We start from the raw sequence: 26442 nt of genomic DNA, 5'->3' as shown, positions 1-26442 counted from the left end.
TGGGACAGTGTTGTTTTGGTTGATATATTCTAGCTTGGACTAATCTTAATACTAGTGTTTACAAGTTCTCCTTTCCTGCTTTGCAGTACTTGGAGCTGGTTGCTACAATTATTTATTTATTCATTTATTTATTTTTTCCTTATATCTAGTTTTACATATTCTCCTTTCCCTTTGGTGGTACTTGGAGCTGATTTATTTTTATTTTTTTTACAATAGCTCTTATCTTGTCTATGATTTCCTTAATGCTATTGTGCTTTGTGCTATGGGGTGTGTTGTGTGTTCAATGTGGGGGGGCTGTCATGGCGCACTAGGTCATTTGTTGCTGTGTTATTGTCTTTCGTCTAGGTGGGGTGGGGTGGTTTCTCCTCCTGTCAGTTGTTTCATTGTGGGTGCTAAGTCGGGGAATTCAGTTGATGTATTTTGTACTACTGTACGCGCCAGGTAAATGTATTTCTTTTTCGGGCGTCTTGCTGTGCGTGGCTTGGTCGTCAGTATGTCTTCCATGTCGGGTTGTTTGTGTAGGATGTGTGAGCCGTATCTTGCCCTAAGTTTTGTCAGTCTTGTTTGCAGTGGGATTATTTCTGTCGTCTCGTATACTTCGTCGCTAGGAGTGTGGTATGGTAGTTTTCATATGCTGCGTAGTAGTCGGCGTTCTGTCGAGTATAGTCTGTTTGCTATTGTCTTTGGTATTCCGCCCAGTGGTGCAGCGGCGTATTCGTATATTGGTCTTGTGTATGTCTTGTATGTGTGTATAGCTGTCCTGGTGGAGCAACCATACAGTCATCCTTGCACTTGTCGGATTAACTGTTGTCGTTTCCTCATTTTGTTGAGCAGGTATTGCAGGTGGACATGGTAGTTGAGGTGCTTGTCTAGGTAGACACCAAGGTATCTTGCGTTGTCAGTCAGTTGTAGGGGCTCGTTTCATAGTCGTAGTGTTATGTCTTCTTCTTTCTGCTGTCGTTTTCTCGTCAGGTTGCGGTGTTTGGAATAAGACTAGTTGTGTTTTGGTCGGGTTAGGTTGGATTCTCCATTTGGTCATCCATGTCTCTAGTTTGGTCAGGTATTTTGCAGCTTGTCTTTGTATTACGTCAGTTCTGAGTCCTGTGCACCAATATGCAGTGTCATCTGCATATAGGACGATTTTTTCGTGTTGGTCTGTTGGGGTCGGTATGTCGTGTGTGTATAGCGCGTACAGTAGCAGGGATGATATTGCACCTTCCGGGACTCCTGCCTCTGGGGTGAATGGTTCGGAGGTGGCGTCTTGCACATGTACTCTGCTGTGTCGTCTGGTGATTTGTGTTTTTATGAGGCGTATGAACTTCGGTGGAAGGCAGAGTTTGAGCAGTTTGAACAGGAGCCCATTGTGCCATAGACGGTCAAAGGTGCGCTCGATGTCCAGGAATATGGCTAGCGTATAGTGCGATGTGTTGAAGCCCTGGGTGATGTCACATGTCAGTTTGAGAAGTGGGTCTGTGGTGGAGTGGTTGGGGCGGAAGCCAGCTTGGAGTAGGGGGAGTAGTTGTTTGCTGTCCACCTATTTTCGCAGTCTGTCGGTCAGTATACGTTCATAAGTTTTTCCTATAACATCCAGTAGTGAGATAGGTCGGTAGGAGAGGGGGTCCGTTCGTGGTTTGTCGGGTTTGGGGATAATTGTGGTCTTGCTTGTCTTCTACGCAGTCGGGATTGTTTCTGTCGTTAGGCAGTAGTTGAACATCAGTGAGAGGATTGGGGTTAAGGCAGGGAGGGGGGCGTTCTGCAGGTGGATACGTTTGATGTTGTTTTGTCCTGGGGCTGAGTTTCGTCCGGTCCGTATTCCGTTGGTGATTTCAGCGTCTGTTATAGGTTTGGTCAGTTCGGAGGTGTCTTCTGTTTCTGCTGTTGGACTTGTTAGTAGGTCATGGAGTTGGTTCTCTACGTGTCGGTAGAAGTCGTTGAATTTGGCGTCTGTTGGGAAGGAGTGGATGTTTCGGAGGGCGTTCTGGAATGTGTCTGCTTGTGTTTTAGGGTCTGTGATTGGTTCGTTGTCTACTGTTAGTGTCTGGTTGGGAGTTTCTTTTGTCCAGTCAGCGTCTTTAATTTTTTTCCAGAATTTTCTGCCTTCCTTGTAGTTGAGTTGGCGGTAGGTGTCGTCCCACTCTTTTTGTTTGTGCTGGGAGATTATACGTTTCGCTTGTGCATTTAGTCGGTTCCACTGCCGTCTTACGTCTGGGTTATTTGTATGTCTAATTTCGCGCTGTAGCTGCCTTTTCCGCCTTTGGATCGCTGGCGCCTCCGCCGGAATGGTGGGCCTCCAGTTCTCTATGGTCTTTTGTGGGATTTCCTCGTCTATTGCTGTTGTGAAGGTGGTTTCTAGTCGTTCGTTTAGGTATTCCAGGTCGGCGTTGTCTGTCAGGGTAGTTGGCATTGCTAGTTCATCTTGTATGATGGTTTTGAATTTCCTCCAGTTGGCTTTTGCGTATAGGCGGATGTTGCGTTGTATGGGGTGAGGCGGTGGTGGGTTTATAGTTGTTGTGGCGAATATGATGGGGAGGTGGTCGCTGGTTATGGGGTCTCCTAGGAAGGGATTGGAGAGGTTATTGGTTAGGATTGGGCTATGGAGCATGTGGTCTGGGGTGGAGGAGCCGCGGTGTCCGATGAACGTTGGTTGATCGAGTGCAAGTCTGGATATCGGGTCGGTTGTTAGTATGTCAAAGAGTGCTCGTCCACTGTCGTTCGTTGCTGTGCAACCTAGTTGCGTGTGGCGTGCGTTCAGGTCAGTCAGCAGGATGAATTTGTTGTAGGTCGTCATCAAGTACTGCAAGAAGTCATGTGGGATGGGGTGTCCGGGTGGGTTGTACAAACATGCGACAGTCAGCTTGCATCTTTGTTGTGTCCTAATTTGCAACATGACAGCTTCCGTATCCTGTAATTGCTGCGGGAGGGGCTCCTCTATAACTGGGATGTTGCTGTCTGTGTATATTGCTACGCCCCCCCCTGCCGTTGGGTCTGCTTTTGGAATGGCAGGTGTATCTGCTTAGTTTGCAGTATTGTTGTGGGCATAGCTATGTTTTGGCTACGCCAAGGATGTGTATCTTGTGTTGATGCATGCTGTGCATTAGTGCATGTTTTCTGTTTTGCAGCCCTTGGACATTCACAAACATGATGTTGGCGCTGTCGTTCTCTATCCGTCCCGCTATCATGATTTTGACCGTTGTAGGGAGGGTGGCGGGGGGGGGGGGGGGGGAGTTGTTTACTTCATGTCTGTAATTGTTACGTGGACCCTGTTGTTGCTTTGTGTCATTTCCAGATCTTTGTTTAGTAGTTGTCTAACACTTTGGTGTAGGACAGTCTTAATTTCATGGAAGACGTTGAGCAGGACGGTGGTAAGAGTGCAGATGAAGTCTTCCTTCATGACTGCCTCTTCTTTCAGTTCTGCTGCTGTTTGGGGGCATGGGGCAGGTTCGTCAATTGTTTTTATGACGGCCTGTGCGTAGGTGTTAACTGCTTCTTTGGGCCAGCTCTGGCATTTCAGTGACAGTGCAGAGTGGCTTTCTCCGCAGTTCGCGCATTTTGTGTTGTGTGGAGGTGCGTTGCACCTTGAAAGTGTATGTTCGCCGCTACACTGTGGGCATTTTGGCCTGGCCATGCAGCCGTGCGTTTTGTGGTCGAATGACAGGCATCGACCGCATTGCGCCAGCTGGGGGGGGGGGGGGGGCAAAAAGTTCGATGGTTCTTTTGCTCGTACTTTGTAGTCGATCTTGACACCATCGTTTAACATTCTGTCGATGGTGTCAGGATCGTGAGTCAGTACGCGGAATTTCATCGTTGGCCCACAAGTTTCGCGGGAGGTGATTCGCCAGGTTTTGTGGACCTTCAATCCCTGCTCGATCAGCTGTTGCTTTACTTCTTCCTCATCCACCTCTTGCTCTACACCCTTGATTACTGCGCTAAGGTAGGGCTTGCTGAGGTGTCTGCATTGTAGTGGTTCCCTGGGTGGGAGCAGTTGCACTTTAATTGCTGGGGAGAGGTGGTTGCGGAAGAAGGTTTGCAGGATTTGCGCAGCTTCTTTGGACGTGTATTTTATTATTGTTGAGAGGCCTTTCCTGACATTGATGTTTATAATGTTCGCCTTCATATTTGAGCTGGCGAATTGCTTGTAGGTTGTTGCGATGGAGTTTTGTGTCGTTCCTTGTGGCAAGTTGAATATTTCATAGGTGGATACTCTGGGTCTTCGTGGCGGCGTGCTGCAGTAGGAGCTCGGTGACGTACCTCTCGATGACGGGGTCCGGCTCCTCTGATCCCGCTGTGCAGATGTTATGTCATCTGGGGATGCTGGGCTGATGGTAGTGGGGTTGGGGGAGGGGGGGGGGGTCACCAGTCGGTCGTCCAGTCATCTCTGATCGGTTTTGCTGGCGTATTGTCAGCTCGGTAATCTAAATATTTAGGCATGTGTGGCCGCACTGAGTTCCCGCTTGGTTGGCACCTTGCTTTTACGCCTGAAGGTATCCACGGGAGTGATCAGCCCTATCTACTCGTGTGCGGCGGCAGCCGACCGCCCGCGGCGCGCTCCCTCCGCTGTCCACGCCCCGCAGTACGGTAGCGCAGTGGAACAGATTGTGACGGCGTCTGAGATGACGTCGGAGTGATGGCTCTGTCCGCCGTGGTCGTCACAACTATACGTTTGCTCGATTTACTCTTGATTAACCCAATCGCTGGTTCCCAAGCCTTGCTAAGATTATTGCGACAGTCACGGTTTATGAGGTCGTCATTGGTGCGAATTTCGATGGCCTCTCTAACAACGCTGTCCCAGTATCATGACGTCTGTACCAAACGTATAGTTGTGACGACCACGGCGGACAGAGGCATTACTCCAACGTCATCTCAGACGCCGTCGCAATGTGTTCCACCGCGCGACCGTGGCGCAGGACGCAGACAGCGGAGGGACCGCGACCGAATCCAGTTCCCTTTGAGCAGCCATAGCGTACGGATCTCCTTGCCGGCACGTTCACAGGAGCTCAGTCCTTCAGTTCACCTGATGAAGGCGACATGTATGATCACCGAAATATTGTGCCCGTTGGACACTGTAGACCGGCGGTACACCCGTGGATATTTTGATTACTTTGGAATTAATTAAGGACTGGCATTGTTAACATGTTTTAGAATAGAGCCAAATAGATACTAGTATTTCATCTTACAAATGTTTATAATTAGTACAGAAATTGTATTTGTTTATATGTGAACAACAGAATTTGTTACGAAATAATTACTGATTTCACCCTATAATGAAGGATACTAACCAGGAAGAGCTAAAATAAATTAGAAAATCAATTACATTCATAAAACTAAGCACAAAATTAGATCTGGTGTTATATTATTTAAAACAGGGCCAACCTTTCTCTTTTATGAAAACACAGATTATATTCACATATGCTAAGGTAATGGTAAATAGTTAAAAGTAACAAAACGAATCTAAGGAGGCAGATGGCAAAACAAGAGGGGAATTAAAATTATCCCAGCTTGCTTCGTCACAAAGTGATCTTGCAATTAAGCTTGTGTGGGATCTGGTTTGGATGAAATCAGGTATAGAACAAATAAACTTTCTGTACAATGGAACTCTTTTGAAACTCCAGAATGAGATTTTCACTCTGCAGCGGAGTGTGCGCTGATATGAAACTTCCTGGCAGATTAAAACTGTGTGCCCGACCGAGACTCAAACTCGGGACCTTTGCCTTTCGCGGGCAAGTGCTCTGCCATCTGAGCTACCGAAGCATGACTCACGCCCGGTCTCACAGCTTTACTTCTGCCTGCGAAAGGCAAAGGTCCCGAGTTCGAGTCTTGGTCGGGCACACAGTTTTAATCTGCCAGGAAGTTTCATATCTTTTGAAACTGCCACAATTCTCTTAACCTTTCTTTTAAGTCTCGGAAGTGTTGCCAACTCAAGTGTCACACTTGTCACAGTATGCCACTGGGATTTAGTGTGAGGGAGTGGAATGTGTGGAGCTGACTTAATTCGTATCGGCTGACCACCCAAAAAGTCAGCCCGTATGAAATAACTAACGTGTATTATTGTAAGGTTACCTGTACTTCAGTAATAAAGCAATTTTTTTGTGATTTGGTCCTCTAGGATGCAGCGTACGTAGCCAGCACGCCCATGTGGGCCTTTTCATTGTTTGTAGAAGTAAAAAACCCCTCACTGAATCTGTCTCCTCCTTGGGCTGTACATCATATTGTGTGAAATTGTAGGCACAATATGTAATGTTAGTCAGAATGAGGATTCTTTGAATGGGGTACAATTTGTTACTCAATTTGGCTCATACCATCTAGTTTCACAGCAAGTAAGACATTTGTGACAATCTACTGATGATTTATTTCCACTTGGGTGTGGCAGTTTTTTAAAATGAAACTGATCCTGAATGGCCCAACAATGTGACACATACTATGAAAAAAAATATCAGTATAATTTTGATGTCACGTAACAGTGGTGTGCAAAGGCCGCCAGGAGGAAAAATATCGAAAATTGTTGGTTTCCAGTTTTCATTCATATTTTGAGCTGTTTTATAACTTACTAATTTTTATTGACTTTTTTATATTTTATAAAACCTCAAAAACATTTTTTTAAAATTTTTTGTAGGGTACTTCTCTATTCGAATTAAGACATGAGTTTTAGAAAACTGGAGAAAAAAAATAATTGATGAAGACTGTATTTTCTCTGCAGGGGAATAGTTATATATAAAAACGATTGCAAAAGCATAAAAAATTAACATTCATTGAAATAAACTCACTTCCACTTACTTGTCTACATCTATATACAAAAAACCTAAATTTCAAAACTTGACAATGTGTACAATAATTATAAAGTTCTGTCAATATATACATATTTATCTAAATGTATAAGAACAAAGGAAAAGAATTGTAGAATAGCACATTCAATTATCACAATGTTTCAAGAAAAAACACATCTAGAAACAGCAATGAAAAGGAACTAGTACTTATGATACTCTCTAAAGCAGAGGGAAAGACAAAACCCTGGTTGTTGTGGACATTTGAGGGAAAAAACTGTGTCCATTGTTTTTCCTTCTTGCCCATAAAATTTTTACACCTCTTGTGACACATTCTTCCACCTAGAGGGTCATTTTTTCTTTTTTTATGGGGGGGATGCAATGATTTGAGTGTTTTGGCTGCTTGCTGCAGGATCTTCTTGTTCTGGGAGCAAATTTAAAACTATGGTCAACTAGAAATTGTGAAGATCGATTCCTTCCCCTCCATGTCGAACACATCCAGTATGAGTAGTGTGGCTTACCAACATGAGGTGGAATGCATGAAGTTTAACCTTCATATGGCATCTCAACATCTTATGGGAAATGGAATACTAGGTTAGTATTTCATCACTATCAACCCACTAATGAACATGTCAGCTAATGGAAGAAATAAGTTTCGTTTATTTTTTATGAAATTCTGTTCCAATGACAGACCGCACTCAAAGTAGTCATTTATATTGTGTCGGAAAACACCCATAAAAATGAAAAGACAGACAACAAATGACACTGTTTTGACAAATTCCTAGAACAGACAAGGATTTAGCCAGAGAAAATTCGACTCCCACTGCCATCCCAATTTTGTCAAAAGGCCAAGGATACCTCTGAAAACTTGGATATGTCCTTGAGAAATTGGTTTTATGAAATAAATTATATCATTAACTTATTTTTGAGAACAAAAAGGAAGATATCCAAATGCCACAGTAATGAAGACGAACTGGATCAATTCACTACAACTGATAAACGAACTGATAGCAGCAAAGGGTCTACTGCGGGCCTCGCCAGTGTGTTCTTTGTAACCTACAAGGGGCTGAAGGTAGGAGCTTGGACGTCCTGAGGGGTTGATGACACCACGTAGGTGTGGTGTCCAGGAGGCATGGCGACCTTCACCCTCCAGTGTTCCCAGGTTATCATGCAGTAGAAAGACACCCAGTTATTAAGTGCTTATCGAAATAACAGCACCCACCAAACTTATAAAGAATTTAACTGTAAACCTTGTAATGAGAGGTCAGTAACAGACGGTCATAGTTGATTAGCATATTGAGCAGTGCTTTAATCAGTTTGTGACAGATTTTATGAAATAGTGACATTTCATGGGGACTCTAATGAGTCTTTTCTCCTTGCTGAATGTTGAGGCACTAATATTTTGCACAAGGTTGTTTCGTAGTTTATGTTCAGATTGGTGGTTTTGGTAGACAGCAGAAAACTTTGGCATTTGAATTTTGAGTGTAATAGTTGTTTGATTACAAAGGAAATGCTTAGCAATATGATACCCAGGACTTCACAGTATGAAGAGTAAAATGGATTTCATAGACAGCCTGCTCAAAGCTCACTCTTACTGTATTGTTGGTTGCATGCCAGGTCAGTTTGCTAAAGAACTTGCAATGTTCTGTATTGTCTGCCAGTGAGTTAGTCAAAGAAATTTTTAGTTGCCCTTGTCCATTAATTTTTATTTACCTTTGTATGTGTTGCAATATGCTGGCAGAATGACTATGAAGTTATTTCTTAGCCACATGCTCTGTCACCAGTGCATCTTCTTCTGGAGGAGCTGAAATGTTTTAGAAAAACTAGTTTCTAGGAGATTACACCCACATTCTCTTAAGAAATGTATATGTTGTCTTAGTTACAACTTGTAGTACTTCGAGTATAGTTAGTTACAGACTTTTATTAGGACAACACTTGTCTGTACGAAACCATGTATCCATAGCCATGTTTTTCTGAGCCAGGATTGGGGTGGCACAGAGTAACTGCTCAAGTAGCAGGTCTCGCAATGGCTTAAAGACTGCCCTTGTCACTCAGTCTTGAAGATAAGCTGTGTTCTTCCAGACTCAGAAACATGCAGAAAAGAAACAAAAATTCTGCTCACAGTATGCAGGTCAAAACTACTTGTCTAACAAGAAAACTCTTGCCGATATCGACCATCATTTGTCAATTAGAGCAACCTTCATAGCAATTATTTGACATGCATCAATAGCAGTTATTGGTCATACATCAAAAAGAATTTTCACAAATACTACTTTCATAGTATCGGGACACCTTCGAAAGCCTTTTCTGAAGATTAAACTTCAATGTTCTATCATAGGCCATTTTTCCAAATCCTTTTTGAAAAGGTTGGATGGAGTGATAAGGAAACCGCCAATAATAACAGACTTATCTCCAGTTTTGTAGATGGGTGTTACTACACTATATTTGAAGTCTTGTCAGGAAATATGAGGGATAAGTCTCAAGGTCAAGAAACACATTTAGTTTCCTAAACACCTCACCTTACTTCTTGGCGTAATCTCATTTGAGTGATATACACTTTGTTCAGCGATCCTCCAGCATCTTCATCCGATTGGAAGAATACATTCTGTCAAACTGTGCAAAATACTTATTGACTACAACTACCACTTCTTCATTTGATGAAACTTTCTTCCCGGCAAGCCCAAGTTTCCAGTCAGGGAACAGGAAAAAGTAACTTGGGTTTAAGTCTGGTGAATAGGGTGGATGAAGAACCAATTCAAAGCCCAATTCATGCACTTTCATCGTTGTTTCCACTGATGTGTGGGATGGCGCTTTATCCTGGTGAAGGAGCACTATTGCGGCCAACCTTGGTCTTTTTTTGGTTAATGCAAGTATCAAATAATCCAACAATGAAGCATTATAGAGTCCAGTTATGGTTTTATCTTTACCAAGTAATCTATGAAGATTATTCATTGGGGATCGCAAAAAACTGGCCACCACCTTACCATCTAACAAAATGGTCGTCACTTTCTTCTGTGATCTCCATCAGCCTTTCTCCATTGTTTTGACTCCCATTTTGACTCTAGTATTGATGTACCCAGGTTTCAACGACGGTCACAGGTTGGTGCGGATTTTATTATTAGTATACTGTATGCAGTCGAATTAAATCGGGTGATGCTGAGGGAATTAAGATTAGGAAATGAGATGCTTAAGGTAGTAAATGAGTTTTGCTATTTTGGTAGCAAAATAACTGATGATCGTCGAAGTAGAGAGGATATAAAATGTAGACTGGCAATGGCAAGGAAAGTGCTTTTGAAGAAGAGAAATTTGTTAACATCGAGTATAGATTTAAGTGTTAGGAAGTCGTTTCTGAAAGTATTTGTATGGAGTGTAGCCATGTATGGAAGTGAAACGTGGACGATAAATAGTTTGGACAAGAAGAGAATAGAAGCTTTCGAAATGTGGTGATACAGAATAATGCTGAAGACTAGATGGGTAGATCACATAAATAATGTGGAGGTATTGAATAGGACTGGAAAGAAGAGAAATATGTGGCACAACTTGACTAGAAGAAGGGATCGCTTGGTAGGACATATTCTGAGGCGTCAAGGGACCACCAATTTAGTATTGGAGGGCAGCGTGGGGGGGGGGGGGGGGTAAAATCGTAGAGGGAGACCAAGAGATGAACACACTAAACAGATTCAGAAGGATGTAGGTTGCAGTAGGTACTGAGAGATGAAGACTCTTGCACAGGATAGAGTAGCATGGCGAGCTGCATCAAGCCAGTCTCTGGTTTGAAGACCACAACTACAACAACTGTGTGTTGACCTAAATTGGACAGCTGGAGTGTTCTTCATCATTGGTGCTTGTCCAACCACATTTAAATTCACTAGCCCAAAAGTATACGGGCTTCAGTGAAGGTGCAGAGCCTAAGTAAACTTCACCCACTTTTAACGAGAAACTACGGATTTGCAGTACTGAAGTTTAAATTCTTGCCCACAGTTTGTCCTCTGAATAAGGTAGAGCTCTGTCTTCTCATCCTTGCTTCTTATCAGTGGCTGGTGACCATGGAGCATCTCTGCTGGACTCCAATCCCCCATCATTATAGACCTATAGCAACTCAAGTAGCATGCCAAGGCATCAGTCGTGAAACAGTCTGCACCATACTTCTTCATTTGAACCCTGACTGTGCGAATGATACGTTTTGTCTTGCCTTTAGATTGGGAGTGAAAAGCAGGAACCGTCACATGGCAAATGTCTTGACTGGCGCTCAAACTGTGGAATGTCTTGAGATACAATATGTGGACCATTATTAGTCACAATCATGTAAGGCAATCCTATTACAGAAAAAACTTTGGAGAAGTCCCGAATCGTACCCATTACTTTCATTGCAAGACAGCAGGTACTGTAGAAAATTTAGAGGAAGCATTAACCACTAACAATAAGTGAGAATGCAGGAAGGGTCTCACGAAATCAACACGGATATGTTCCCAGGAATGTTGCAGTGCGGGCCATTGGGAGAGAGTCGCCTGTTGGGTAGCACATTGAGAGCAGGCCATGGACAAGATACACAATGTCATCATAAATGCCAGGCAAAAGCACATGCCAATGGGCCAATAACTCAGTACCTCAGATCGCCCCCCCCCCCCCCCCAATAACTCGGTACCTCAGACCCCTTAATGTCTGTGATGTAGGAGCTGAAGCAAATTCTCTGTGGGATGGCGGGAATCAGAACTCTAGATGACAGTCCATCTGTAGCTAAGAGAGCAACACCATCAAATACCGAAAAGCAGTGATGGAGGGTGAAATAGCCCTACAGAGGCCTGTCCTGTGAAGCATCCCTAATGAAGTGAATAACTTCACACAAAACCGGATTGGTGGCGACAGCAGCTGTTATAGGAAATGCTACCACTGTACGTTGCACCTCAACATATAAGTGAAAACAAGGTTTTCATCCTGATCAAAAGTAGGACCTGCCCCCATCAGAAGCCAGGACAGTGCATTGGGGCTACAATGCTATGCTGTAGGCCAAAAACGTATTTTATGATTGTAGCGACACAGAAACAAGTCCCATGCTGGAGGTGATGTGCTCCTTTTTTGGGCAATGAAGCAGAAGAATTAAACAACAAAACCAAGGGCTGGTGATCCGTAATGAGGTGGAATTTAGACCCGTACAACAACACATGAGACTTTTTGATGATCTCTACAATAGCAAGAGCTTCCTTTTCATGTTGGGAAATCTGCTGGTGAGCATTTTTACATGTAAGCTATGAGACCTTCAGAACTACCTTTTATTGGTATGCAAGAACTGCCCTGAGTCCATACTGAGAGGTGACTGTAGCCAAAACCAGGTCATGGCTAGGATGTAAAGTAGCCAAACAAGGAGCAGAACGTAATATAGATTTCAAAAGCATGAATATTATACCAATGTCTCTTCTTTTTTTAGTTTAGTAGTGGCATGGGACAATCTGTTGTGGGTGAATTCGTTTCCAGTTAATGTGAAATAATGATGTTTGATAGAAGTGTTCAGATAAACCTTAGTACACTTCCACTAGATGTTAATAATTCCACCTGGTACAGTTTATCCTAGAATTGGAAGCTGATAGCTCTGTTTTAATGAAGTAATACCCATTAAGTTATATTGGCATTTATCACTGGTTGTGATGTGAAGCGCTGTTTGGCAGTGTTGGTGAGTATTCAAAATCTACTTGGTCCTTGGGTCGATCGAGTCCAATATTTATGCCGGGAAAGAGATGGGCGTTCCTTAATCGGTCCGCGCCGAGTCGAGTGTTCCGTCTGTGGTCCGCGCCCGCCAGACTCGGCTTCAATGGATCCTCCAGTCGCGGATGTTCGCGACTGCCGTCCGCGCCCATTTTGGCCGTCTTCAATGGTTGTGGTCGTCATCTGAGGTGTGTCAGACCCGATCTGAGATGTTGGGTACTCTGTCTCATGATTGTTACTATGATTTCCACTTCTGTTTCGTGCTGGGCGCTCCATTATCGGTCCGTGCCCTGTCGCGTGTTCCGTCTGCGGTCCGCGCCCGCCAGACGCGGCTACATTGGCCCTCTCTGGTCGCCAGTGTTCCGACCGCCGTCCGCGCCCGGCCTGGCCGTCTTCGGAAGTCGAGTTCATGATTTGGGGTGTGTTAAATCTGGTGTCTAATGTCCAACACCCTGTCTTACTGCTGTTCTCTCGGTCTCCTATTTCTTGTAGAATTCCGGAGTGTCCGGCGTTGAGTTTTCACAAGCTCAAGCACTGGATTCCAGGCAGTGCTGATGTGGTATCCCGAGTCACAGTTGATTAGATTATCTGTGACCTTAATCTCAATGGCTTCTTTAATGACACTGTCCCAAAATCTTGAGATCTGTGTCATAATCTTAATATCATTGTAATCCAGTGAATGACCAAGCTCCAGACAATGCTCTGCTATGGCTGATTTAGTTGCCTGCCTGAGTCTGGTATGTCTCTGGTGTTCTTTACACCTGATGTCCACAGTTCTGGTGGTCTGGCCAATGTATAACATCCCACACTGGCATGGTATGTTGTAAATACCTGGCTTGCGTAGCCCCAGGTCATCTTTTACATTCCCTAGCATAGCCCCAATTTTGGTGGGTGGGCAAAATATGCTCTTGATGTCATATTTCTGGAGAATCCTGCTGATTTTGGCGGAGATAGGTCTGGTGTATGGCAGGTATGCCATCTTCTTTGTCTATTCTGGTTCTTCTTCTGGATCCTTTGGCTGATTGGCAAGTTGAAGTGCCTTCTGGATATCTCTAGAGGAGTACCCATTCCTGCTGAACACTGATCGTAAGTGTTCTGTTTATGTGGCCAAACTATCAGGATCTGACAGAGTTTGTGCTCTGTGGACCAGTGTTTTGAGCACTCTATTCTTCTGTGGCAGATGGTGGCAACTGCTGGCTTGTAGGTATAAGCCAGTGTGTGTAGGTTTGCAGTACACACTGTGTCCAAATGTGCCATCTGCCTTTCTCTTCACTAGAACATCCAAGAACAGAATTAGTCCATCCTTCTCCATTTTCATTGTGAACTGTATGTTCGGATGGCAAGATCTCAGATGTAGCAGGAATTCATGTAACTTCTCCCTACCATGGGGCCAGATGACAAAGATATCATTCACATACCTAAAAAAGCACTTGGTTTGATATGTGGCTGAGGAGAGTGCCTACTCTTCAAACCTTTTCATAAATAGGTTGGCCACCACTGGTGATAGAGGGCTGCCCATCGCCACCCCTTCAGTTTGTTCGTAAAGTTGACTCCCATATAGGAAGCACATCGAGGTCAGTACATGCCTGAATAGGTCAAGGAGAGCCCCATCGAACTTCTCTTCAATAAGCTCAAGTGACTCCTTCAGCGTTACCCGTGTGAAGAGAGACACCACATCAAAACTAACCATGAAGCCTGTGTCTGTGATGTGTTGCTGACTCATCCGTTGCAGGAAATCCTTTGAGTTCCGGATGTGATGTGCACATTTACCCACATGTGGTGTCAACATCTTCTTCAGGTATTTCTCAGTTGGTTAAACTGCTGCCCCAATATTGCTGACAATAGGTCAACATCCTTGTGAACCTTGGGGAGTCCATACAGTCCAGGTGGTGCTGGTGCTTTGGGATGCAGCTTCTTGACGACTTGTTCAGGCAGGCCCATTTCCTTCAACAGAGCCGTGGTCTTTTGTCAACTTTCTCTGTTGGGTCGCTTCCTATTGACCTGCATGCATGGATCCTCCAGAAGTTGTTGCACCTTTCTGTCATATTCTGTTTTCTTTAGGCTGACTGTGGAGTTCCCCTTGTCTGCGGGCATCACCACAATGCTGTCATCTTCCCGGAGTCGCCTCAGTGCCACCCTTTCATCACGTGAAATGTTGGGTTTGGGTGGCTTGTTCTTGGTGAGCGCCTTGCAGGTCTCTCTTTGGCCACACTAGAAGGTAGCGTGTTGGCCACTTGCTCAACTGCACTGACGAAGGATGCGACAGGTATGTTTCTAGGAGTCACTGCAAAATTGAGACCCTTGCTAAGTACTTTTAAGGTGGTCTCATTTAGCTGCTTGTCACTTAGATTGACCACTTTGCTTGTGTCCCCAGTCTGTTGCACCTTGTTGTTGAGGCGCTCAAACTTGGCTAGTTGGCAAGCCATTGAATTCTTGCTGGTGCATTCTGCTAGAGACCAGGAGGCACAGTCAACCTGGTCCCAGTCTTGAGCGGTCAAGGAAGCTGCTATAGTTAGGTGAAGATACAGCAAATCCCTGGACGTCACATCCAGTTGGTGGCGCAAGTTGGGCACACTCTCTCTAACAAGAGCGAGACTAGCTCAGTGTTTGACCCTGTTTGCCACTCTGGAGTTAACGTGATGCTTGATCCTGGCGAAAACTGGAACTACCTCCCCCACTCGGCATCTCACCAGGAAACTGAGAGAACTCAGCATCCTCCCGTTCCTTTGTCGAAGCTTGTCCAGCTTCTTGATGTTGCAGTACATCTCCTCCCTGTAGAGTCTTCTGTTGTAATTCTTCATGCTTTCCCAGCGATCTGTTGACATCTTGGATATTCGGGTATCTCAAGTCACAGTTGATTAGATTATCTGTGACCTTAATCTCAATGGCTTCTTTAATGACACTGTCACAAAATCTTGAGGTCTGTGTCATAATCTTGGTGTCATTGTAATCCATTGAGTGACCAAGTTACAGACAATGCTCTGCTATGGCTGATTCAGTTGCCTGTCTGAGTCTGGTGTGTCTCTGGTGTTCTTTACACCTATTGTCCACAGTTCTGGTGGTCTGGCCAATGTATGACATCCCACACTGGCATGGTATGTTGTAAATACCTGGCTTGCGTAGCCCCAGGTCATCTTTTACATTCCCTAGCATAGCCCCAATTTTGGTGGGTGGGCAAAATATGCTCTTGATGTCATATTTCTGGAGAATCCTGCTGATTTTGGCGGAGATAGGTCTGGTGTATGGCAGGTATGCCATCTTCTTTGTCTATTCTGGTTCTTCTTCTGGATCCTTTGGCTGATTGGCAAGTTGAAGTGCCTTCTGGATATCTCTAGAGGAGTACCCATTCCTGCTGAACACTGATCGTAAGTGTTCTGTTTATGTGGCCAAACTATCAGGATCTGACAGATTTTGTGCTATGTGGACCAGTGTTTTGAGCACTCCATTCGTCTGTGCCGGATGGTGGCAACTGTTGGCTTGTAGATATAAGTCAGTGTGCGTAGATTTGCGGTACACACTGTGTCCAAATGTGCCATCTGCCTTTCTGTCCGCAGCTCGTGGTCGTGCGGTAGCGTTCTCGCTTCCCGCGCCTGGGTTCCCGGGTTCGATTCCAGGCGGGGTCAGGGATTTTCTCTGCCTCGTGATGACTGGGTGTTGTGTGATGTCCTTAGGTTAGTTAGGTTTAAGTAGTTCTAAGTTCTAGGGGACTGATGACCATAGATGTTAAGTCCCATAGTGCTCAGAGCCATTTTTGAGCCTTTCTCTTCACTAGAACATCCAAGAACGGAAGTTGTCCATCCTTCTCCATTTCCATTGTGAACTGAATGTTCGGATGGCAAGATCTCAGATGTAGCAGTAATTCGTGTAACTTTTCCCTACCATGGGGCCAGATGACAAAGACATCATCCACATACCTAAAAAAGCACTTGGTTTGATATGTGGCTGAAGAGAGTGTCTCTTCTTCAAACCTTTTCATAAATAGGTTGGCCACCACTGGTGATAGAGGGCTGCCCATCGCCACCCCTTCAGTTTGTTCGTAAAGTTGACTCCCATATAGGAAGTACGTCGAGGTCAGTACATGCCTGAATAGGTCAAGGAGAGCCCCATCGAACTTCTCTTCAATAAGCTCAAGTGACTCCTTCAGTGTTACCCGTGTGAAGAGAGACACCACATCAAAACTAACCATGAAGTCTGTGTCTGTGATGTGTTGCTGACTCATCCGTTGCAGGAAATCCTTTGAGTTCCGGATGTGATGTGCACATTTACCCACATGTGGTGCCAACATCTTCTTCAGGTATTTCTCAGCAGGGTAAGTTCCTGCGCCAATATTGCTGACAATAGGTCGCAGAGGAACCCCATCCTTGCGAACCTTGGGGAGTCCATACAGTCTAGGTGGTGCTGGCGCTTTGGGACGCATCTTCTTGACGACTTGTTCAGGCAGGTCCATCTCCTGCAACAGAGCGCTGAAAAGCCCGGCTCAAATCACAAAATTAAATTCACTGCATAGATCAGTGAACTGTACACGCACACTTTTAGCACTCTAAGTGGTAACTCGTCTAAGAGTAAAAGCCGCACATAAATTCACACTTTTTACAAGCGTACAAAAATCAAAACACCTTTATATTAAACAGATAAATTATGGCATTGAAGAACTTGTATTTCATAATCAATAAAATTTTATCCTGTGAAAGAAACTACAATCCTGGAAATGGAAAAAAGAACACATTGACACCGGTGTGTCAGACCCACCATACTTGCTCCGGACACTGCGAGAGGGCTGTACAAGCAATGATCACACGCACGGCACAGCGGACACACCAGGAACCGCGGTGTTGGCCGTCGAATGGCGCTAGCTGCGCAGCATTTGTGTACCGCCGCCGTCAGTGTCAGCCAGTTTGCCGTGGCATACGGAGCTCCATCGCAGTCTTTAACACTGGTAGCATGCCGCGACAGCGTGAACATGAACCGTATGTGCAGTTGACGGACTTTGAGCGAGGGCGTATAGTGGGCATGCGGGAGGCCAGGTGGACGTACCGCCGAATTGCTCAACACGTGGGGCGTGAGGTCTCCACAGTACATCGATGTTGTCGCCAGTGGTCGGCGGAAGGTGCACGTGCCCCTCGACCTGGGACCGGACCGCAGCGACGCACGGATGCACGCCAAGACCGTAGGATCCTACGCAGTGCCGTAGGGGACCGCACCGCCACTTCCCAGCAAATTAGGGACACTGTTGCTCCTGGGGTATCGGCGAGGACCATTCGCAATCGTCTCCATGAAGCTGGGCTACGGTCCCGCACACCGTTAGGCCGTCTTCCGCTCACGCCCCAACATCGTGCAGCCCGCCTCCAGTGGTGTCGCGACAGGCGTGAATGGAGGGACGAATGGAGACGTGTCGTCTTCAGCGATGAGAGTCGCTTCTGCCTTGGTGCCAATGATGGTCGTATGCGTGTTTGGCGCCGTGCAGGTGAGCGCCACAATCAGGACTGCATACGACCGAGGCACACAGGGCCAACACCCGGCATCATGGTGTGGGGAGCGATCTCCTACACTGGCCGTACACCACTGGTGATCGTCGAGGGGACACTGAATAGTGCACGGTACATCCAAACCGTCATCGAACCCATCGTTCTACCATTCCTAGACCGGCAAGGGAACTTGCTGTTCCAACAGGACAATGCACGTCCGCATGTATCCCATGCCACCCAACGTGCTCTAGAAGGTGTAAGTCAACTACCCTGGCCAGCAAGATCTCCGGATCTGTCCCCCATTGAGCATGTTTGGGACTGGATGAAGCGTCGTCTCACGCCGTCTGCACGTCCAGCACGAACGCTGGTCCAACTGAGGCGCCAGGTGGAAATGGCATGGCAAGCCGTTCCACAGGACTACATCCAGCATCTCTACGATCGTCTCCATGGGAGAATAGCAGCCTGCATTGCTGCGAAAGGTGGATATACACTGTACTAGTGCCGACATTGTGCATGCTCTGTTGCCTGTGTCTATATGCCTGTGGTTCTGTCAGTGTGATCATGTGATGTATCTGACCCCAGGAATGTGTCAATAAAGTTTCCCCTTCCTGGGACAATGAATTCACGGTGTTCTTATTTCAATTTCCAGGAGTGTATTAGTCTGCTAAGACAGATTCAGATTACTGTCAACTCGTGTCTGTACGATGACGTCACGAATTGATACTTGCTTGGAACGGACGAAATACCTGTACTGAAAATACTATCAGTTGAGTAATTTACGGACTTTTATGACAAATTTGGTACCCCTTGCATGATTACAACTTGTCCTCGCAAGCTGCCATCCGCTACAACTGTGGAGCTACACATGGAGGGGATGTGCCGAAGTATCCGCACTTGACACAAATTTGTGATAGTAAGCAGTTTTACCTAAAATGCACACTCATTTCCAGTGGTGTTAAAATGTAAGACACAACAACAGTACATCCATAATCAACCATAGTCGAAAACGTAGACAAAAACGGAAAGAGTCCAGGTACTGATACAAGCAGTTGTTGACAATAAGCAAGACTACAATGTGAGAGCGAATGCCTGCTGCTCAGTGCTTATAAAAAGGAGGGCTCCAGTAGACAGTGCAGCAGATGCCATGCTGTGTGCACAAGTCATGTGGTCCACCACAGATGCCATTGATGGAGCATTTGAGGTATAGTGCACTAACAGCCTAGTGCTTGCAGCGCATATCCAAGCATTATGTACTGGGTTATAGCAAGAACTTTATTGTAGAAATAAGACAGTGAATGTAGCTTGTGCATTGGAACACTTGCTTACTGAATATGAAATAGACATTAATGGTTCTCAAGGGTATGTTGTTTACCGAGCGAGGTGGCGCAGTGGTTAGCACTCTGGACTCGCATTCGGGAGGACGACGGTTCAATCCCGTCTCCGGCCATCCTGATTTAGGTTTTCCGTGATTTCCCTAAATCGCTTCAGGCAAATGCCGGGATGGTTCCTTTGAAAGGGCACGGCCGATTTCCTGCCCCATCCTTCCCTCACCCGAGCTTGCGCTCCGTCTCTAATGACCTCGTTGTCGACGGGACGTTAAACACTAATTTCCTCCTCCTCCTCCAAGGGTATGTTGTTGCCAGCATTATGTATAGGAAATAAGAAAAGATTTGTTGAGCTGTATGTTTGGTCACAGGTAGTTTCAAATTCACAAAAGTTGATGCAAGCCAATTTCGTTCAGAATTAGACAGTGAGTACATCTACAGAAAGCTGATAGACAAGAATATGATACTTGTAAGTCTTTGTAGATCTCTGAATATAGCTGTAGAAATATTCTTTAAAAATTTTGAACTTGTGAGAAAAGCATTAAAGAAAATATCACCATCTACTATGACTTTAATATAGAAATGTCGAACTCTGGCAAGCATAAATCGAGATCTTCTTTTCAGTATCTTAAAAACGCTAAATTTATTTTGTACAAAGGTGCTACTTATATGGAAGCATGGTTAGAGAATATTATTATTAACTTCTGTAATGATATTTTTACTGTTAGTCATGCAGATGGATGATTCTCTGACCATTATTACTTACAGAAAGATGTGATTGTGAAATTGTTCGCTTATAGACTAACTGTAACAGTCCTTTACTGCAGGGTAGGAGTGGTTCTCGGCGTGAGGTTGACGATGGAGCGGGCGAGGAAGGCAGCCAATCAGTTGACAGAACACTTTATTGATGTACATGAACAGACATTGTTCAGCACATCTGATACAGGTGACGGGAGGTTATCCTGAGACCCTAGCACACTGGGTGTCATGACTCAGGTGTTGTTCACAGACATTAGAGGCAGCTCCACTACCACAGCATGGTGGCTGATGGCTGCGGGGTAGTGGTGCAGCAGCAAGGCAGTGTCCCTGTGCTCAGTTTGGACACTCAGGCAGCAGTTGTTTGTCTGCGGTCTGGTGAAGTCAGAGCCATAGATGCGGAACGAATGGCAGAGGCTCTACATCTTCAGACAGTACAGGTGTGATGACTTGCTGATGGGCTGGTCCTGCTTATTTAAATCCCATTTCCATGTGCTGGCAGTTTGGGATTGCCCATTGTATCGGGCCGCATCGAAACATCCTGGGCAGGTTTGATGATGTGGTATAGCGTAATAGGTAAGTCGGTCACTCATGTGATGGGAGTGCATGTGACATCCCGCACGCAGAATTGCTGGTTGTGGAAGCTGTGTCTGTTGATACTGCTGAGCTGACAGAGCATTGGTAACTGCAGCCTGGTTTTGATTGCTGGGCCATGGTCCCAGGTCGGCGTTATAGCCATCACATTTCCGTTTTCCTTAGATTAATACTCCAGGTTTCTGTTTTGTTTGTAACAGACAAACTTTCAAATGTATCATTGCATAGATTAGAGGCATGTCTTCCTTTCCTTGTTATTTTACACTGGATATGATATCTCAGTCTTATGATGCTTCAGCATTAAATTTCTGCACTACTCTTTGTTTTCTCCCCCTCTTTTGACTTTCACAATTTATTATTGTTCACTGTGGTTGAGTCATTACTTCACTGGTACCGGCATGACTATTGTGGATCCATGTGTTGAAGGAAGCTAAGAGCGGTATTTGGGCAGTTCTCTGTGTGGGATGGCAATACACAATACTTGTTATGCCGAAAATTACACAAACTGCTGTTGTGCGAGTTCCTGTGGTTATGAGTCAGTTCTGTCCTTTGTTTCGATACTTTCTTAGGTGATCAAGCATAGAGTTCATTCTTACACGACCATTTTGTGCTATCATCATCTGGTTCAGGGTAGCCAGAAGAGTTAGGTCTAATGTGGCATTGACGAAAGTCAAGACTTCCTTGCACAGGATTTCGAAAGGCAGGTCTAGTACAGTAGGTAAATTAATGAGTAACTGCTGTTAGATTTGTGGTTCCAGTAATGGTGGTAGGTAACCGGAAATTGGGATCTTAAATGTTGCATTGCATGCCATACTTCAGCAAAACATGATCTTGTAGCGCGAAGCCCGAGGTGCTGCCAAAATGTCATAGCAGGTGGTAATGACTGCTATCAGTTTTTGTAGTGAGTACATCTAGTATGACCCTATCTTGTCGAAAAATTCAGTTTCACTTGTGATGACCTCCCGGGGGCATTTAGTTGCTGGATTCTTGTAGCAAAACATAGTATGTTTGCATGCCTCAGGTACTGCTACCATTTGCTTTGTGGGGCAAACCGTAACTTGCTCATTTCTGCATTGTAGGAGTTTTGTATAGGTGAGTAGATCATGAGACTTTCTGTCAGTGATACCAATAGTATTTCATTTACCTGTAAACACAAATTTCAGTAGTGCTTCAGAAGCCACTATATAGGCATGGATGGTGAAGTAATCTAAATCGGCAATTTCTGTCTGTATGCTTAACCTCATTCCAATTTGTGAACTAGTTATGCTGGCCATATGGTGGGAGAATGATAAAGCTTTTTCTTTCACTGCTGCTAATATTGTAAAGGGGTCAGTAAGTTGCCTCGAATTTTTCGTAGCCCTTGGAGAAACTGCCCTGGTTGCAAAAGTGGTGGTTGCGTCAAATGGCCACGGATCACATGGAAGAGTGCCTGTACCTGTCTCAACCCTTATGTATCTACCCAACATCATCCATGTCGGCAGTGCTGAATACTGTCTTTAGGATGTTGCTGCTTGTATTTATCCAGCCTGTTTTTTGCCAAACTTATGGTAGTGATACCACAGTTTTTAGCTCCCTCTACCATTTTCTTCCTGTGTTGTCCATGTTTTACTGCTGAAGCCCTGCTTCATCCCACGCTTCGGTGTGGGTGTGCACATACACTCCTGGAAATTGAAATAAGAACACCGTGAATTCATTGTCCCAGGAAGGGGAAACTTTATTGACACATTCCTGGGGTCAGATACATCACATGATCACACTGACAGAACCACAGGCACATAGACACAGGCAACAGAGCATGCACAATGTCGGCACTAGTACAGTGTATATCCACCTTTCGCAGCAATGCAGGCTGCTATTCTCCCATGGAGACGATCGTAGAGATGCAGGATGTAGTCCTGTGGAACGGCTTGCCATGCCATTTCCACCTGGCGCCTCAGTTGGACCAGCGTTCGTGCTGGACGTGCAGACCGCGTGAGACGACGCTTCATCCAGTCCCAAACATGCTCAATGGGGGACAGATCCGGAGATCTTGCTGGCCAGGGTAGTTGACTTACACCTTCTAGAGCACGTTGGGTGGCACGGGATACATGCGGACGTGCATTGTCCTGTTGGAACAGCAAGTTCCCTTGCCGGTCTAGGAATGGTAGAACGATGGGTTCGATGACGGTTTGGATGTACCGTGCACTATTCAGTGTCCCCTCGACGATCACCAGTGGTGTACGGCCAGTGTAGGAGATCGCCCCCCACACCATGATGCCGGGTGTTGGCCCTGTGTGCCTCGGTCGTATGCAGTCCTGATTGTGGCGCTCACCTGCACGGCGCCAAACACGCATACGACCATCATTGGCACCAAGGCAGAAGCGACTCTCATCGCTGAAGACGACACGTCTCCATTCGTCCCTCCATTCACGCCTGTCGCGACACCACTGGAGGCGGGCTGCACGATGTTGGGGCGTGAGCGGAAGACGGCCTAACGGTGTGCGGGACCATAGCCCAGCTTCATGGAGACGGTTGCGAATGGTCCTCGCCGATACCCCACGAGCAACAGTGTCCCTAATTTGCTGGGAAGTGGCGGTGCGGTCCCCTACGGCACTGCGTAGGATCCTACGGTCTTGGCGTGCATCCATGCGTCGCTGCGGTCCAGTCCCAGGTCGATGGGCACGTGCACCTTCCGCCGACCACTGGCGACAACATCGATGTACTGTGGAGACCTCACGCCCCACGTGTTGAGCAATTCGGCGGTACGTCCACCCGGCCTCCCGCATGCCCACTATACGCCCTCGCTCAAAGTCCGTCAACTGCACATACGGTTCACGTCCACGCTGTCGCGGCATGCTACCAGTGTTAAAGACTGCGATGGAGTTCCGTATGCCACGGCAAACTGGCTGACACTGACGGCGGCGGTGCACAAATGCTGCGCAGCTAGCGCCATTCGACGGCCAACACCGCGGTTCCTGGTGTGTCCGCTGTGCCGTGCGTGTGATCATTGCTTGTACAGCCCTCTCGCAGTGTCCGGAGCAAGTATGGTGGGTCTGACACACCGGTGTCAATGTGTTTTTTTTCCATTTCCAGGAGTGTATTTTTCAATGATTGTTCCCCGTATTTTATGTTCCATTTTATGTAACTGTTCTGAGTTTTTTTTTTTCTTGACACCCGTCTCACTATGATACTGAACGGGCGCTGAAGACCTTGCTGTCGTGCGCCCACAAAACCCCTCTACTACTACTACTACTACGATACCACAGTTTGGCACAGCTACTCCTTCAAACATACAAAAGCCAATAGTAATAACTGGTATTTCCTTTGAGTATCATTTACACTCACCCTGGCTTACATCAGGGATTGTGCAATTTCAATCTGAATTTCATTATCTACTGTCTATACATCAAAATCCAAGTTTAATGTCCACTGGTGATTTGATATCACTACGTCTGGCTGCTGCGTAAAAAGCATGCCACTACTCATAGATCGTACCATGGTAGATTCTGCCATTTTGGATTCGCCCCAAAGGCCCAGCAGCACCATAATCAGGAATTCTCTGGCTCTCAATTTATCTGTGGTTTTCTGTTCATCAACGAGAATTGGTACAGTTACTCTCTACACTCTGTAAATTGGTACTGGGTTGGCCCAGTCTGCACCCTATGGGAAGAGGAAATTCCCTGTCAGATCACTGACCCCCTCATGTTCGAAAAGCATCCTTAAACTCATTATCTGTATTGTAAAATGGCGGAAAGTGAAGATATAGTGTGTGTTAGCTCCGCAAATGTGAAAAAAAAACAGTGGTAAAAAGTGTGCAAAATGTAAAAAACAAAACATTTATAGTGAAGAGAAATGTGTTACATGCCATATGATTGTAAAAATATCAGAAGAAAGGATGGGAAAATCGACAAATTTCGTTAATGCAATCGCGAGTATAGCGTCCACATCGTCTTCCGATCAACCTCGTGGTGAACATAATCGTGTATACTCAGACAAATGCTACTGCAACAAGCGAGCGGCGAAAGGTATTATGTGTGTTAAATGCAAAACTTTACACCATTACAGTTGTGCAAGTGCTAATCCGAAACAAAAATTCTGGACTTGTCGGGAATGTTATGTAGACGACATTGAAAAAAAAATTGATCGGTGCAGAATGTGAAAGTGAAGTGATTGCAACGTTGCTAACTGAGATCGGCATTTTAAAACGTAAATATGAGTCCTTAACACAAGAAGACCTACAGCCTGATATATTAAAATATAAAAGGGAACTGGAAGAAGCAAAAATAATAATAAGTTCATTAACTAATGAACTACAAAGATAGGCCTCACATAAAAAACACGCAGAGATCGATGAATTTCAACAGAAAATGCATACCAGCGAAGCGAATATCTGTGCCCAAGTGAAATATTTGTCTCCAAGAATAAATAACAAATCTTCACGAAATCTCACTGAGTTAAATATCTACTCAGATAGCCACGAACGCGGACTGGCGGAAGTACTACGAAACCATTACGATCTGAAAGTATGCAATCTTGTGAAACCAGGAGCACCAATGCGGGAAATTATTAGGGACGTTTTACTGGACAAACAAGACAACAAAAACCGTCATGTTGTATTAATTGGAGGAGCAAATGACGTGTATTGTAACGAGTTAGCTAACGCTATTATCAGTCTCAAAAGTGCCCTCAGTTCGATAGAAAACCAAAAAGTAACTGTTATTGGTGTACCACATAGGCATTACCTCATGTCTGCTTCATGTGTGAACGCCGAAATTAAGGAAGCAAATAAACAGATACAAACAGCGTGCAAAGTGTACCCAAACATATGATTTCTATCAGTCGATTTCCTGGATAGATGCAGCTTTACAAAACATGGCATGCACCTAAATAGAAGAGTCATATCTGTGCAAAGCAATTTTCGAAACGTTAGAAACATATAAAAAACAAAGTATCTATGAGTCAGTACCAGCCATTGTAATGAACTACCAATATATTACTGAAAGCAACCATGGAGGAAGTGAATCTGTCTTGGAGACAACAACTAAAGCAGCTGCAGAACCACAAATTGCGACAGCATCACGATCAAATTCAGTAACAACTGCAGCACCAGCAAAACCAGCAACATCTGAACCAGCTCAAGCAACAAGACCAATAACAGCAGCAGCACAAGCAACAGAAGCAGAAATGGTGTCAACAACTGTAGCAGTTCCACTACAGTCACTGGCAGAAAAGAGGAAGGAAACCACAGTGAGTATTGTATCACCACCTCCATCCTACGCCAAAGTGTTATCAAGTGCCTCAACTGAGCCTACCCACATAAACTATGTAACATGTGAGACAAATAAGAACCTTGAGAAACAGACAACAAAAATGTCACCTCGATTAGCAGATAAGAAAACAGAAACCTCAGTAAGTATTGTATCATCTCCATCCCATAGTGAAGCGTTATCTAGTGCATCAAATCAGCCATCCCACACTAATGTGTTACCAAGTAGGCCTACATCAAATCCTCCATGCCAAATAAATTATGTAGGAAGTGAAATAAAAAAGTCTGCCACCCGAGCCTCAAACAGAACCAGAAAAATACCACAGAGAAGTAATGATTTTTTATGGCCTGCCACAAGGAAGTCCAGCTGCTACCGATACATAACACCATCACCACACCAAACATGAGGACCAGTGAAAGGCAAACCACCATGTGTGCATCCAGTTGGGCCCAAGACACCACGCATCTTCCCTCTTCCTGTGAAAAATCAATATTATTCGTGCACATAAATATTAGATCTCTGAAATATAAAGGTGATGAACTTGGTGTTGTATTGAATGGAAACAATAGAATAGTATTATGTATTAATGAACACTGGT

The sequence above is a fragment of the Schistocerca nitens genome, chromosome 1 (genome assembly GCF_023898315.1).
Source record: "Schistocerca nitens isolate TAMUIC-IGC-003100 chromosome 1, iqSchNite1.1, whole genome shotgun sequence".
In the NCBI taxonomy this organism is placed as follows: domain Eukaryota; kingdom Metazoa; phylum Arthropoda; class Insecta; order Orthoptera; family Acrididae; genus Schistocerca; species Schistocerca nitens.
The sequence above is the reverse complement of the archived record's forward strand: the minus strand, read 5'-3'. Positions refer to the sequence as shown.